We start from the raw sequence: 17,238 nt of genomic DNA on the forward strand, positions 1-17,238 counted from the left end.
CCCCATGGACTGCCGCCTACCAGGCTCCTCCATCCATGGGATTTTCCAGGCAAGAGTACTGGAGTGGGGTGCCATATACTGCACTAGTAAGGATATAATATTTGAGAAAGGCTATGATTCAAAAGCATGATCAGAAAATTTCAAATAGAGCATTGAATTAGATCTCTAAATACCACCATGCACTCAGTAAACAGATGGGGCTGGCAGTGCAAATCAAATTGGGAAAACTGAACATCTCAGTAATGCTGCCAGTTTCTCAAGCCTCAAAGGTTTACATCTTTGAATTCTTGCCTAAGTCAGTATTATAGTATATGGAATGTTCCGTGAGTTTAATTTAAGCTCTGCATTTAAAGGTATGTAATTGTAATTCCACTCCTCAACTATAAACTTATAGGGGATTTGAAGGAAATAACTGGCTACAAACGGGAGAGTTAAATAGGAAAATGTGGGCAGTAAGTATGTTTTGAACCCCTATTTCTCTCTTAGGATTAGATTTGAGGCCATTAGCTGCTATAACAAATAAACACACAAATGTGCACTAGCTCAACTACAGTAAAGATTTATTTCCCACTCAAGTTCAAAAATTGAAGTTCTTAGTTCATGGATGGTCTGAGCAAACTTCAGAGACCCAGGCTTCTCCAGTTTTAGTTCAGTTCAGTTCAGTTCAGTTCAGTCGCTCAGTCGTGTCCGACTCTTTGCGACCCTATTAATCGCAGCACGCCAGGCCTCCCCGTCCATCACCAACTCTGGAGTTCACTCAAACTCATGTCCATCAAGTCGGTGATGCCATCCACCCATTTCTCCAGTTTAGGATGTGTTCTTTTCAGCATGTTGTTTCCAGTATGGCAGACTAGGCCTCAGTCAATCAAAAGGAAAAGGAATAAATATCATCAGTGGAAAGGTTTCCTAGACAAGACCTGGAAATAGAACAGGTGACTAATAGTCATATTCCACTGGCTGGAACTCAGTTACATGGCCACATCTCACTTCAAAGGAAGCGGGAAAAGAGTCCAGGGTATGCCCAGGATGACAGGCCACAGCCACACTCCTCTGTGTAGACTCATCTCTGAGGACTGTAGTTTCCTCTCCTCAGTCTCTAGTGCTCTCCCAGCTGCCTCCATCACCTCTTCAACTGCTGGAGGAAAGCAGTCTATTTAATTCACAGTTATGTGTCAGCCCTGGGTGTGAATTTTAAAAGCAGAAGACTGAAGAATGATTACTCATTCCATAAGAAGACAAATAGACAATTTTGTTGTTCTCTTGGTTGTGATTTTGTGGGTTGGGTTGGTTGGTTGGTTGGTTGGTAAAACAGGTTCAAAAAATACTTTGAGCAAGGTCCTTAATCCACACACACAAAAAGGCAAGTTCTAAAAACCAGTAAGATTTTTGGAAAATGGGAGAGAAAGTGCAAATTAAATAATAGTACAAATAGCATCTGTTTAATTCTGGCTTTTTCTTAATATCTTTAGCTATCCACAATGCAAAGTTTTGGCAGATTGGTGTCTGTACTGGTGTTAAGTAAAAGATGTATCTCATCAAGTCAGCAACAGAGACCATGTGTTAATTCCTATACTTAGTTTGCGTTTTTAAAATAGAAATCGTTAAGTACAAGGTGTTCCAAAACTGAAATCTTGACTCTTTCAGAAACTTGCTCCACCCACATACTGTCCCTTCTCTGTTGATGCAACTCTATCCTAAGAGTTGCACAAGACCAAAATTTAGAGTCATTTTTAACATCTTTCTCTCATACCTCTTATCCAAACTTCTCTCTTCTCTTATCCAAGAAATCCTATTGATTCCATGTTCAAAACACCCAGAATATGAACACTTCTCCTCATCTTCACTTATGGATTGAATCCCCATCCTCTTTCATCTTGATTACTGAAATAGCCTCTTAACTAATTTCAGTGTTTTTATTTTTGCCTACCCATCCCCACCTGTACCTCCATACCATACTATACACACACAGAGACTACTCTCAACCCATGGGGTTGGGGAAGAAGCAAAAGTTGAAACAGTGAAATTCGTCTGGGAGCTACCGTAGTAATCCAGGTAAGAGGCAGCGAATGTTCCTACCACTTTCTCCATCAGTCCGCTTCAGCCATAATGACCTTATTGCTATTTCTGAACAAGCTATCCTCTCACGTTTCCCTCTCATGTCACTTCTCAACCAGGCCTTTCCTGAGCGTCCTATGTCCATCCTCCTGCTCAGAATTTTCAAAGCCTCTTGAAATGAGTGTTCACTTTCTCTTTTCTTAATTGAGGTGTAATTGAAATAGGAAATTGTATTAGTTTCAGGTACACAACGTAGTGATTTGTTATTTGTATATACTGCAAAATGATCACTGTAAGAAGTCTAGTTAACGTCCATTACTACACAGAGCTACCAAAACAATGCTTTTCTTGTGACGAGTGCTTTTGGGGAACACATGTATACCTGTGGCGGATTCATTTTGATTTATGGCAAAACCAATACAATATTGTAAAGTTAAAACATAAAATAAAATTTAAAAAAAGGACCTACTGTCATAGCAACTGTCAAATATGCAATACATGATTTTTTATTATAGTCACCATGCTGTACATTACATCCATGTGATTTATTTGTAACTGAAAATCTGTACTTGTGCCTTTTACCCCTTTACACATTTTGCTGAGCTCCACCCCCCACCTCTGGTAAACACAAATCTGTTCTCTGGATCTATGAGCTTGTTTTCTCTTTAAGATTCCACATGTAAAATCATATGGTATTCCTCTTTCTCTGTTAGACTTATGTCACTTAGCGTCATGCCCTCAAGGTCCATCCACGTAGTGGCAGTGGCAAATGGAAAGATTTCATTTTTTATGACCGAATAATATCGCATTGTATTTATTTATGATACCGTACTTTATTCATTTATCTGTCAGTTAGTTTTAAGTTGTTTCCATGACTTGGCTATTGTAAATAATGCTGCAATGAGCATGGGGATGCATGTATGTTTTTGAATTAGTGGTTTTTTTGTTTTTTCTTTAGGCAAGTACCTAGAAGTGGAATTGCTAGATCACATGGACTTCTGTTATTAAGACTGGAAGGCCTCCTCCCCCCCATACTGTTTTGCATAGTGGCTGCACTAACTTACATTCCCAGCAGTAGTCCATAAGGGTTCTTTTTCTCTGTATCCTCACCAACATGTGCTGTGTTCATGTCTGGTGGTTTCTTCATCTTTGTCACAAGCATTCTTGCCGCATAACTACTTAGCCACAAGGCAGTCTTGCCATAAAAGATAAGTAACAAAAAATAAAAGGACATTAAAAAGAATGTAAACAGGAAACATCAGAAAGGAATAGATTATTGCAAAATACAAAATATTTGAATACCTTTAAAATATGTGTAGACTCATGGCAATACTTCTCAAAACAAATTTATTGGCTTGTACCAAAACACTTGTCTTCCAGGTCTATTTTCGTAGTATTTTATATCTGGTTTTTTGGTTTTTTTTTGTTTTGTTTTGTTTTGTTTTGTTTTTTGGCTTGTTGATCCTTCTCCTTGTTCAGAACCATACATTTTCTTTTTTCACTAAAATGTCTTCCTTCATTTAGATAGACTTTCCAAATATTAGGATGCCTATTTATAACTGAGCTTTGTACTGTGTTGTGTAAACCTTCCACACTATTGGTTTTTCTCAGAATATTATTGTCACATGTCCATTGAGCGGCATTCCAAAGTTCTGTGGGAAATGGGTATTTGGCCTCTTTCTCCTCCAATGTACTGTATTTCAAAAACAAAAAACAAAAACAACTTTTGGTGCAAAGTCATCATCATCTGTCACACGTTTTATACATCAAACCAAACTATCAACCATTCATTTTATTTTTACAGAAAAATTGCCATATAGCCAATTAGTTTTGCTGCAAAAATGTGGCAAAATGCTTGTGGCAAAGATGCTTAGGGCAAAAGTACCTAGAAATGTTATTTTTTGACTTTTTAAATAATAGCCATTCTAATAGGTATAAGGTGATATCTCATTATGGTTTTGGTATGCTTTTCCCTGATGATTGATGGTCTGAATTTGGCAATAAGGAGTTCATGATCTGAGCCACAGTCAGCTCCCGGTCTTGTTTTTGCTGACTGTATAGAGCTTCTCCATCTTTGGCTGCAAAGAATATGATCAATCTGATTTCGGTGTTGACCATCTGGTGATGTCCATGTGTAGAGTCTTCTCTTGTGTTGTTGGAAGAGGGTGTTTGCTATGACCAGTGCGTTCTCTTGGCAAAACTCTATTAGCCTTTGCCCTGCTTCATTCTGTATTCCAAGGCCAAATTTGCCTGTTACTCCAGGTGTTTCTTGACTTCCTACTTTTGCCTTCCAGTCCCCTATAATGAAAAGGACATCTTTTTTGGGTGTTACTTCTAAAAGATCTTGTAGGTCTTCATAGAACCATTCAACTTCAGCTTCTTCAGTGTTACTGGTTGGGGCACAGACTTGGATTACTGTGATATTGAATGGTTTGCCTTGGAAATGAACAGAGATCATTCTGTCATTTTTGAGATTGCATCCAATTACTGAATTTCAGACTCCTTTGTTGACCATGATGGCTACTCCATTTTTTCTGAGGGATTCCTGCCCGCAGTAGTAGATATAATGGTCATCTGAGTTAAAATCACCCATTCCAGTTCATTTTAGTTCGCTGATTCCTAGAATGTCGACGTTCATTCTTGCCATCTCCTGTTTGACCACTTCCAATTTGCCTTGATTCATGGACCTGACATTCCGGGTTTCTACGCAATATTGCTCATTACAGCATCGGACCTTGCTTCTATCACTAGCCACATCCACAACTGGGTATTGTTTTTGCTTTGGCTCCATCCCTTCATTCTTTCTGGAGTTATGTCTCCACTGATCTCCAGTAGCATACTGGGCACCTACCGACCTGGGGAGTTCCTCTTTCAGTATCCTATCATTTTGCCTTTTCATATGGTTCATGGGGTTCTCAAGGCAAGAATACTGAAGTGGTTTGCCATTCCCTTCTCCAGTGGACCACATTCTGTCAGACCTCTCCACCATGACCCGCCTGACTCTAAATAGAAGTTTCATTTTCAGGATAATGTCTAGAGAGAGGGTTACTCTAGGAATCTCTCTCACTGTGATGGTAAGTCTTTCTCAGAGGCCCCTTGCGAACCTCTTTTCAGTTAGCTGGGTCACATGTCATCTCTAGCACCCATCACTTGGTCTAGAGGGGCAATTAGCTTTAGGTGCACTAGACCCGCCCGCCAGAGCAACCTGGAGTGATGAGGTCAAGTTCTCCTGAGACCTACAAGAGGTATGGGGAAGAGACGATACCTTGAATAAAGTCTAGGTATTGTTGGAAGGAAGGGAGAAACCAATGCTTGTACGCAGCAGAAATGTCTGTTTCAAATGGTGATTGTTGTTCATATATAAAATACAGCTCTCCAAAAATCAAAAGCAAGTGAAAAATTTGAGGGAGCACTCTTCTATATATACAGAATTGTTGTTCTGTAGCTTCATAATCTTTCAGTCAGGAGATTTTTGCAGTCCTGTCTTTCAGTTTCATGGTGTGCTTTCAACCTTTTTTCAAAAAGGACTTATATACCAACTTGGTCATTTTGTGGCTGCTGTTTTTTAAACTGGGCTTCCCAGGAGGCTCAGTGGTAAAGAATAAGGCTGTAACTTTGGAATGGTAGCAAACATTTTATTTGCCTTCTGTATTTGTTACTGTGCATTTCAGATTATGTTTTTTTCTAACTTTTTATTCAACCAAACTTTAACGAGCACTATCCTTACCTGGGCTTCCCCAGTGGCACAGTGGCAAGGAATCTACCTGCAAGTCTGGAGCCGCAGGAAACATGGGTTTGATCCCTGGGTCAGGAGGATCCCCTGGAGGAAGGCATGGCAACCACTCCAGTATTCTTGCCTGGAGAATCCCATGGACAGAGGAGCCTGGTGGGCTACAGTCCATGGGGTCAAAAATAGTTGGACATGACTGAAGTGACTTAGCACACACACACTCATCCTTACTCAAGGTACTTTTAACACATCTTTCATACATTACTGACATATATATATAGTTCAGGGATTTGGTGGTGAGAGAGTTTAAGGAGGATATGCTGGGGTATTGGATAATAGGGTTTGCTTGGAGTGAGGGATTAATTAGAACAAAATAGGACCTATGCGAACTCTCATTACATCTTACAATTATATAACATCTTGGCTGTGTTCCTAGATTAGCTGCATTCAAGCATCCAGCAATACTCTTGCTTCACTTGCCACTTGATTTAAATGTGACCGTAATTGATGCTTATAAACCAATAATATGGCTAGAGACCCGTCTCTTATAACCAGCTAGAAAAAATTCCTGAGCCTTATCACTTCATCTATAAAATAGAAAGACAATCTGCCTTACTGAAGGAGGGAAGATTTAAATGCAATGAACTATGTAAGATCATGAGACAATGCCTGACATAAAATAGGCCCAGGAGTCTCAGTGCAGGAGACCCGGGTTCCATCCCTGAGTTGGGAAGATTCCCTGGAGTAGGAAATGGCAACCCACTCCAGTATTCCTGCCTGGAGAATTCCATGGACAGAGGAGCCTGATGGGCTACAGTCCATGGGGTCACAAAGAGTTGAACACGACTGAGCGATTGAGCATGCGTGCACACAGACCATAAGGGTTTAGCGACTTCTAGAAAATGCCCATTGACGGAGTCTCCTAATTAAAGAAGTTAACCATCAAAGGGATTGAAACATGTAGGTACAAATCCTTTTATTGTATAGTATTATAAGATTATTTGTTTGTTTTAGTGAAGAGCAAAGAATAAAGAATGTAGTAATTGGTACAGTTTAGTTTCTTCACCCCCAACCCTCCCCTCCCTGCTAAGTTGCTGCTAAGTCGCTTCAGTCATGTCCGATTCTGTGCGACCCCATAGACGGCAGCCCACCAGGCTCCCCCGTCCCTGGGATTCTTCAGGCAAGAACACTGGAGTGGGTTGCCTTTGGTATAGTTTAGTTTCTTCATTCCCAGCCCTCCCCTCCCTATCCCACCATCAATTTACCAAGAACCCCAGGGACCAGACAATTCCATTCTGGTGGGTCCTTGCCAACAATGGAGTAGAGGTTGGAGCCATGTGGACATGAGCCAAGGAATTCTAGCAGCTTCTAAAAGTTGGAAGAGGCAAGAAATGGATTCTCTTCCAAAATGAACCAATCCTGCAGACACATCAGTTTTAGTCCCACTGATTTTAGCCCTGTGAGACTTAATTCAGCCCTCTGACTTCCAGAAGTATAAAAGAATAGATTTGTGTTAAGCCACTCACCACAGCCATAGGGAACTAATAAAAGTGATTTTCCTAGTTACATGAATATAGTGAGGGGGCACCTAGGAGGATAGATTCCTTTTGACACTCACTCCTTACTGTTGCTGCTTAAAAACCCATACGAGAAATGTGCATGAAGAACCTTGGAGCCTTAGAGAGATTGGGACCAGGACAGAAATCTGGAGTTAGAGTGACCTGTCAGGATAGACTAGGGTGGTTCTGACCAAGACATGGTAACAGAGAAGAGCAATGACTCATCCCTGAACAACCAAAAAAGAAAAAAATGTTTCATGTAGTCCAATTAGAATACCCATTCTGTTTAACAACCCTAACTGACAAGTGAGAAGCAACATATTTAGTCATCTGGTATGAGTCGTTTATCTATTAGCAACTCTATGGGAAAATACACAGACTATTAGGTTGAACTATATGAAATTGACAATTTTTCCAGGTATTTTACCTATAAAAATGGTAATGTCATATGGTACAACATAAAGTCTGTAAATGGTTGCATTTCGAGCCCCAGCCACACTCATCTAGAGCTCGACATGGAACACCTGGTAATTCTCCAAAACACCCTTCTCGCCTTACACCACCCTAACCTGACCCTCGGTAAGATTTTGGTGTGTTGGCTATCTTCTATTTGCTTGTCCAGACCCATCCTCCACCATTCTCACCAGCACCCTGCTCTGTAGTCTTGGAAGGCTGACCTACGTGGACTGCCCTGGCCACTTGGCTTCAGGTGGGTTAGATAAGCAGAAGATCGAAGGGCATGGGACAATGAGATGAGAGTGTGTATTCACCCTCCTTCTCCTCCACTGGGTCATCTTTGGCTATCTGCATCTCTCCCTAAATGCTACCAACTTTTGTCAGATACCCTGTACAAACAGCTCCCTTGATGTCTGGTAACTTCTCCCTTTCCTTCAGTCCAGGGAAAGGTAATGGCTCTCTACTGTTACTAGTTTGGAAGTTCTATACAATCCTTATTTTTGTTTTCTTTAAACACTCCCACACTTTTACAAATAATCCTGACAAGACCTCACAGTATAACACAGTGGCAAAGAGTGCATACCCTCTAGCTGCACTGTGTGGCTTCAGTCACTAGCTCTGCCACTTACTGTGAGCCCTTTGCCCATTAATATAATCTCTGCATGCCCCAGTGTCTTCATCTGTAAAATGGCGATGATAGCAGCTCACGGCTGATAGGGTTATTAGGAGGATTGAGTGAATTATTATTTGTATATTATTCCAGAGTGCCTGGAATATAGAAAGTGTGACATAAAACTGTTAAATAAAATAACACAGTACCAGAAAATGACCAATTTCCACAGAAAGCAAAAGAATGAGTAAGACTCAATGAATCCAGAAAACCTTAAGGATAGTCTTAAACACCTAGTCTCTTCTAAAGTATTCTAAAACATTTCATTAAGGGTAACATGCTAATTACCTGATATAAGTATGTACATGTGCTGTTTTGTTAATTTGTGGCTTTCTAAAGCATAATTTTGAACCTCCTTACATAGACTGTAGCTTTCTCCTCTGCTCTTTAATAAATCTTGAGATGTGTATATATATATATCAAGTCTGGTTTATAAGCCAAGATCCTGACAAGAAACAGATAACACTCTCAAACTAGGTGATTCAGGAGAATTTAGTTAGGGGACTTTACTTTGAAAGGTGGACAAGATTTTCAAAAGCCCATAACAAAAGATAGTACAGTGCATGATGGCGGGGAGTCATTCCCTCCTGCAGGCTGTAAAGCGAGAGTGGTTCTATGGAGAGGCTGTCTTGAAGAGTCTTTGGCAGAGGGACAGAGTCTATCAGGGCTCACCCAGCTAGGAGGTTACCAGGTGTTTGGTTGTTTATTGCTGTGAAACGATAATCACATACTGTGCTCACAGTTTTGTGGGTCACTAGTTCTGGCAGGGCACAGCAGGGATGTAAGATTATTCTTGCTTCACAAAATCCTGGAGCCTCGGCTGGGGTGATTGGAGCAGCTGGAGCTGTCTGAGCCAGCACAACAGGGGTCATATATATCTGGGGCCTCAGTAAAGCCGTTGGCTGGCTCCTTTGGTTCTTCTTCACGAGATATCTGCTGGGACTGCCATGTCCTCCAAGACCTTGTCCTCACTCACATATCTGCCTCAGAGGGCTGGAACGGCTAGCGGGTGGCCAGCATCACTCTCTCCATGCTCTCTCCCTGTGGGTCCTTCCAGCAGGGAAGTCTCAGTGTAATTGACCTCTTACTTACAAGACAGCTCAGAACTCCAAGAGTGAGTTCTCCAAGAGACTGAAGCAGCGGGGTCTGTAAGTCTGCTTGTGATGATCTAGCCTCAGAAGCCTCAAAATGTCACTTCTACTGCATTCAGTTGTTCAAGCAAGTTACTTAGGCCAGTCCTGATTACAGGGGAGATAGGAATTAGACTTCACCCTTCAACAGCAAAAAGAAAAAAAAAAAAAAATGGCATCATGTTTAGTTTACCATAGCAGGTTTCTTAAAGATTCTGAGCTCATTTTCCTCCTGGCCTGCCATCTCTTGCTGATCCTCCCTATTAACCAAGACAACCAAAGGCCAGAGGGCAAAGGAACTTGTTATTTTTAATCCTGCTAAAATTTAATAAAATGAGAAACTTTACAAATCTATATTATTATACTTTTATAATCACATATTATATATTATATTGGTTAATATGTTTTTATATTCATATTTTTAAATTGAACAATAGTTGATTTACAATGTATTCATTTCAGGTGTACAGTAAAAAGTGATTCAGTTCATATATATACACATATATATTCTTTTTCAGATTCTTTTGCCTTATAGGTTATTACAAAATATTGAATATAGTTCCCTGTGCCATACAGTAGGACCTTGTTGGTTATTTATGCTATATACAGCAGTGTATCTGTACTAATCCCAAACTCTTAATTTATCTCTCCCTCCCCATTTCCCCTTTGGAAACTATGAATTTGTTTTCTATGTCTGTCAGTCTCTCTTTTGTAAATAAGTTCAGTTTTATCACTTTTTTAGACTCCAGATATATATGACATCATATGATATTTGTCTTTCTCTGTCTGACTGACTTCACTTAGTATGAAAATCTCTAGGTCCATCCATGTTGCTGCCAATTTCATTCTTTTTATGGCTGAGTAGTATTCCATTGTATAAGTATACCACATCTTCTTTATCCATTCCAATGTCAATGGATATTTGGGTTGCTTCCATGTATTGGCTATTGTAAGGAGTGCTGCAGTGAACATTGGAGTGTATGCATCTTTTTGAATTATAGTTTTCTCTGGATTTATGTCCAGGAGTGGAATTCAGGATCATATGATCAGCCCTGGGATTTCTTTGGAAGGAATGATGCTCAAGCTGAAACTCCAGTACTTTGGCCACCTCGTGCAAAGAGTTGACTCATTGGAAAAGGCTCTGCTGCTGGAAGGGATTGGGGGCAGGAGGAGAAGGGGACAACAGAGGATGAGATGGCTGGATGGCATCACTGACTTGATGGACGTGAGTCTGAGTGAACTCCGGGAGTTGGTGATGGACAGGGAGGCCTGGCGTGCTGCGATTCATGGGGTTGTGAAGAGTCGGACACGACTGAGCGACTGAACTGAACTGAATTGATGGTAACTTTATTTTTAGTTTTTTCAGGAAATTCCATACTGTCCTTCATACTGGCTGCACCAATTTACATTCCTACCAACAGTGTAGGAGGGTTCCTTTTTCTCCACACTGTCTCCAGTATTTATTATTTGTAGACTTTTTGATGACGGTCATTCTGACCAGTGTGAGGTAATATACCTCATTGTAGGTCTGATTTGCGTTTCTCTAACAATTAGCAATGTTGAGCATATTTTCATGTGCCTGTTGCCCATCTGTATGTCTTATTTGGAGAAATGTCTATATAGATCTTCTGCCCATTTTTTATTGTGTTGTCCTTTTTTTTATATATTGAGCCATTTATATATGTTTGATATTAATCCTTTATTGATTATATTGTTTGCAAATATTTTCTCCCATTCTTTAGGTTATCTTTTCATTTTGTTCATGGTTTCATTTACTGTGCAAAAGCTTTTAAGTTAAATTAGGTCCCATTTGTTTATTTTTGTTTTTATTTCCATTCCTCTAGGAGATGGTTCCCAAAAGGTATTGTTGAAATTTATGTCAGTGTCCTGCCTGAGTTTTCCGGAGTTTTATAGTATCCGGTCTTATATTTAGATCTTTGATCCACTTTGAATTTAACTTTGTACATGGTGTTAGAGAATGTTCTGATTTCGTTCTTTGACACGTAGCTGTCCAGTTTTCCCAGCATCACTTATTGAAGAGCTGTCTTTTCTCCACTGTATATATTCTTGCCTCCAAAGGAACTTGTTTATACAGTCCTTATAAGCCAGCCCTCTGGGGAACAGAAGAGCCAGAGGAACAAACAGAAGATACCCAGTGCCTCTCCTAATCTTCAAATATTTATTTTAGGACTTCCAAACACTGTGCTATGGTTATACAGGAGAACATAGGAATCACCAAGAGGAGGGAACCATATAAGCCCTTCATTACCTACATCTGTATTTCCTATTGTTGTACCTTTCATTCTTAATCTGCATTCATACCCAACAGTGTTCTTTGGTTTGGGCTAGAATTTCATCACCTACACATCCTCAATTTCTGGTAGTCTATTTCCCACCTACAGGAAAAAATAGACTTACTTCCAGTTGGAATCCCACCATTGGGATATCTTGACAGATTATCCTTACACAGGGCCACTGGCCACATGTTAGTCTGTTGTGCTTGCATACTGAAACTCGGGGTACAGCGCACTTGCACCCCCAGGAGTCCAGCAACGTCAGGCACCATGTCCTCTGCCACCATGAAGCTCTGTTTAAAAAAATGATGGAGGGTAGGGAATGGTAGAGTATCAGGTGAAGGCCCTGGAAACCATACCCTACATCCTTTTCTTTTTGGTTTGTCTCCAGAATCAAATAGTTAATACCTTTTTCAGCAAAGGCTAGTAAAGTAGCATTTTCCTTCTATACCTTCCAGAATTTTTTGCTGTCCAGTAATTTTAAAACATCTCACAGTTTCATTTTAAACTGTTTCTTCACAGTTTTCCTGATTCTCCAAATCGGAGTCTTTTTACTCTAGAATTATCCACCTAATTCTAGTGACAGGTGACATAGGCACATTCATATCTTGACAGGATGTCTGACCTTTCTTGTCCTGGGATTAGGTGATTCTGAAGAATGGGTGGTAGGGATATTCTTATAAGTCATTCCTACATCAGGGCAGCTAGCAAAAACTCAACAATAAAAAGGAAAGGACAGAAAAAGAAAAACAAACATAATATCGATTATATGTAGAATCTAGAAAGATGATACAGAAGAACTTATTCGCAAAGCAGAAATAGAGACACAGATGTAGAGAACAAATGTATGGACACCAGGCTTGGGGGGTGAGAGGGTGGGATGAGCTGGGATCGCCATATCACACTACTATGTATAAAACAGATAAATAATGAATGAGGACCTACTGTATAGCACAGGGAACTCGACTCAGTACTCGGTGGTGACCTAGATGGGAAGGAAATCCCCAAAAGAGGGGATATATGTATACAAATAGCTGACTCACTCTGCCGTACAGCAGAGACTAACACAATATTGTAAAGCAGCTCTTTGTTGCTGTTGTTTAGTTGCTCAGTCATGTCCAACTCCTTGCGACCCTGCCGTGGGCTGCAGCACGCCAGACTTCCCTGTCCTTCACTATTTCCCAGAGTTTGCTCAACTAACTATACTCCAATACAAATTAATTGTTTAAAAAATGAACTGACTTTGAACCACATAAAGATATCCCCCTTAAACCAGACTAAATGTATTCCTAACTCAACTTCCTCTTAGCTGAATCCCCCAAATGCCTTCAGTCACTCCAGTGATCTTACTGAAGAGTCTGAGGAGGAAATGTTGGGTGGAAACAGTCATTCGCTCAATGTCAGCAGTTAAGTAGTTGCAACAATGTGACCACATTGCTAGGACTCACTCAGACTCAGAAGGTGTCCTGTAAGTGAACGATGCGGTATGCTTCCGTAACTTTGAGGTGAAACCACCTCTGCCCTTTCGGCAGATGAATTTTCCTCAGGAGGAGCCCAGTGTTCTTCTCTGCCTCTGTACCTAGATCAGGGACATCCTGACTCAGCTTGCCACAGTCTCCACCAACCCCCGCCACCCCTGGCTGCCTCCCAGGGCTAAATCTCAGGTGATTCAGATATACATTTTAGTTCATCTCTTTCAGAAGTTCCAAGTTCCTTATGCAAATTAATCTAACTCCATCCTAGGAATCTTTCTTTGCTCAAGGGGTCCCAGGTTCCCCCTTTAGGGGAAACCTTCCTATACCACTTGTACATAACTACAGGCAATACTCCATGCGATTTTTAGCAGATCTGATTCAAAGAAACTGTCTGCCCTCTTTCTCACAGGTTGGAAGTGCTCACTTAATTTTTAATTTTCCCCCTCAAAGGATACCTACAGGTACTGTCTGCCTCAAGAGGCACCCTGTTATTTTTTATCATCAACTACAATAAAAAAATACATGAACATATATCTAACAATCACATACTATATGACATTTTAGGTTATGATGTGGAACATACACAATTTACTGTTCTCAAGGATCTTGTAATCTGGTATTCAATACTTTACTTAAAATTAAAGACCCAGTATGTGCCAGATAGTATTGTGGGACCTGATGACCCAGTGGTGAATGAAGCAAACTCAACCTTATGAAGCTTACAGACATCAGGAATAAAAAAAAAAAAAAAAAGTAGTAAATATAGAATATAATGTCCAGAGTAGACAAACGCCTCAAGAAAGTCACAGCTCTGTTTGGCAGCTCTGATTGTGTGTCTTATTTGCTTACTCAGAAGACCCTTCTGAGATGATCCTTTAAGAAGATCCTTAAAGATCCACATTAAGTGAGAGGTTGAGGTAGATTCAATGCAACTATTTGGATTTTTCCAAGGCAGAGAGGGCAGGTGTGAGAGCAAACATTTGAAAGTTTTTTATAAAATCTTAATAGCAATAAAAATTGTTAATGAGTCACAAGAACAGTAAATAAGACGTCAGAAACATTATTCATTCATTCGTTCATTCTATAAATGATTACTGAGCCCTATTATGTTCCCTGGAGGAGGAAATGGCAACCCACTCCAGTGTTCTTCCAGGATAATCCCATGGACAGAGGAGCCTGGCTACAGTTCATGGGGTCACAAAGAGTCAGACACAACTGAACAACTGAGCACATGATGTTCCTAGGGATACAAATATGAACACAGGGTCCTGGAGGGTGTAACTAAGATTGGTATAACTAAGACACAGTACCTGTAAATAAATTTCAAATAAAGGGTAAAAATACAGTGCAATGGCTGAGCAGGTGTTATGAGATTACTTATGAGGTATACATAAATAAACCTTGTGTGGGAAGTGGGGCCCTTAGAGGGCCTGAGAGTGTTGAGCTTCCTGGAGCACTAAATGTCTAAAATAAATCCAGAGGAAATAGTAGGAATTAGCCAGAAGCAAAAGAGAACAAATTTCAGCCTCATGCAAAATCCTAGGAACATGAGAATATGCTACATTTAAAGAAATGAGGCATTGAGTTTCTGCAGTAAACCAACTTCAGATCACAAATAGCTTTCTATGTCCTACTGAGAAGATTATCCTCTACCAGAGGATAATGGGGAGACACTGACATGTTTTAAGAGGGAAGTGACTCCATCAGGCTAACACTTCAGAAAGATCACTCTGCCTGTAGCATGGAGAAGGCATGGCTTCAAGGATTGAAGACAGGAAGTGGGTTGGAGAAAAAGATTTAAGAGTCATGATGAAAGATCAGTCTTGAGGACTCCATGATTGCTTGGAAAAAGAGAAAATTACAAATGAATTATTTACACAAAAAAGGTGACTTCAGAGAATGGATTTGGAGTCAGTTTTGAAGGATGTGCTGGATCTGAATTGATGGGTTGAGAGTTTAATAGAAAGGAGAGGTCTAGAAATCCCTTCATGGAGTTATTCTCTAGGTGAGAACTGTTTAACTGTGTGCTGGGCACTCTGACTACTATGGTGTATTTATTATATCACTTAATAGAACAAGTCTATGTGAACCATTGTTACTCTTGTTACAAATAAAGGAACTGAGGTGTTGGGCAGTCACATAGCTGACAAACAGGATAATCAGATCAGATCAGTTGCTCAGTTGTGTCCTACTCTTTGCGACCCCATGAATTGCAGCACGCCAGACCTCCCTGTCTGTCCATCACCAACTCCCGGAGTTCACGGAGACTCACATCCATTGAGTCAGTGATGCCATCCAGCCATCTCATCCTCTGTCGTCCCCTTCTCCTCTTGCCCCCAATCCCTCCCAGCATCAGAGTCTTTTCCAATGAGTCAACTCTTTGCATGAGGTGGCCAAAGTACTGGAGTTTCAGCTTGAGCATCATTCCTTCCAAAGAAATCCCAGGGCTGATCTCCTTCAGATGGCCTGGTTGGATCTCCTTGCAGTCCAAGGGACTCTCAAGAGTCTTCTCCAACACTTCTAATCTAGACTATAAAAATCAGTCTCATAACCTTGTAACCATTTTACAAAAAAAAAAAAAAAAAAAAAACCCTCATATTTCCCAACGGACCATAGGTGAAGTAACTTTGGGCTCTTTAAAATATACCCAAAAAAATAAAAAAATCACTCTCAGCATGAAATCTACAAACCAAAATATTGTCACTACTGAAGAGATGCAAAAAGTCAAATGCAGACTCTGAAAGCAATTCAAAGAGAAATTTCCCAAAATGTTTCAAGCAATGGCAACACAGTTTATAAAAACATAAGGCTTTCCAAGGTAACTATGGCAAAGAGACAATAACTTACATTGATCAATTCTAGAGTTTTAAGACATTATAGAAATGTTTTTTCACGTTCTCAGACTAGTATTGCACAATACTTCCAATATATGCACCACCTCAGTGATTCCACTGACGGAGAAGAATGAAAACAAATGAACTGAAGGAATCAGGCAGGGCCTGTTCCATAGAGCAGTTCCTTCTTTCAACTGATTTATTGATTACTGTTCTTGGAAGTGCCATTATTTAAAGACAACGTTTTATGTAAGCATAGCTGGAATTTTATCCTGGAACTTCCAGACTAGAATGTTGTACATTACCTACTTTCAACATATTGTTCATTTCCCTATAAGAAGTGAATGGGAAAATTGAGTCACTGTGAAAAGAATGAACTTCTGGCTTCATCTCCATACAGCCTTTGTTTATTTAAAACATGTATTATTTTCAAGGCATGTAGCAAAATTGAATGAAGAATTTTGCATAAGTGTCCCTAATACTTTGGGTCTTTTTTGAGTTTTAGTTGATTTTATTAAATTATAAAATGTTGACTTTTGTTTTCAGAGTTGAGTCAAACAAGTTATCCAAAAGCTACTCTTAAGAGATGAAAATTATCTCTGGTCATGAGGTTCTTTTTTTTTTTTTTTTTTTCTGTGGCATTATAATTATATCACACTTTCCTTACGTATTTGGAAAAAGGCAGGCTTCATAATTGGAGAAGGAAATGGCAACCCACTCCAGTGTTCTTGCCTGGAGAATGCCAGGGACGGGGGAGCCTGGTGGGCTGCCGTCTATGGGGTCGCACAGAGTCGGACACGACCGAAGTGACTTAGCAGCAGCAGCAGCAGGTTTCATAATGATGTCTATGCAGTCATCTGAGATGTTTTAAATGAGACTGAGCATCACCTAAAAAAAATTTTAGTCTGTAACTTACAAAGAAAAGACAAATGATTCTCTAGGCTGGAATCAAGATCAACAAAACTATATCTCTTGATTTACATTTAAACATACACATTTTTGTTCCTTTAACCTTTAAAGAGTCTATTTTTAAAT

General features: G+C 40.0%; 1 long non-coding RNA gene across 1 annotated transcript; it reads right to left on the reverse strand.

Moving 5' to 3' along the window:
• Positions 1-555: 555 nt before the first annotated feature.
• Positions 556-3,464, reverse strand: LOC129657154 (uncharacterized). The gene is made up of 3 exons (XR_008716564.1): positions 3,358-3,464; positions 3,120-3,250; positions 556-1,132 (listed from the first exon to the last, which is right to left on the reverse strand). It is a non-coding gene; the product is annotated as an uncharacterized LOC129657154 (long non-coding RNA).
• Between the last annotated feature and the right edge of the window lie 13,774 nt (positions 3,465-17,238).

The sequence above is a fragment of the Bubalus kerabau genome, chromosome 7, assembly GCF_029407905.1.
Source record: "Bubalus kerabau isolate K-KA32 ecotype Philippines breed swamp buffalo chromosome 7, PCC_UOA_SB_1v2, whole genome shotgun sequence".
Taxonomy (NCBI): domain Eukaryota; kingdom Metazoa; phylum Chordata; class Mammalia; order Artiodactyla; family Bovidae; genus Bubalus; species Bubalus kerabau.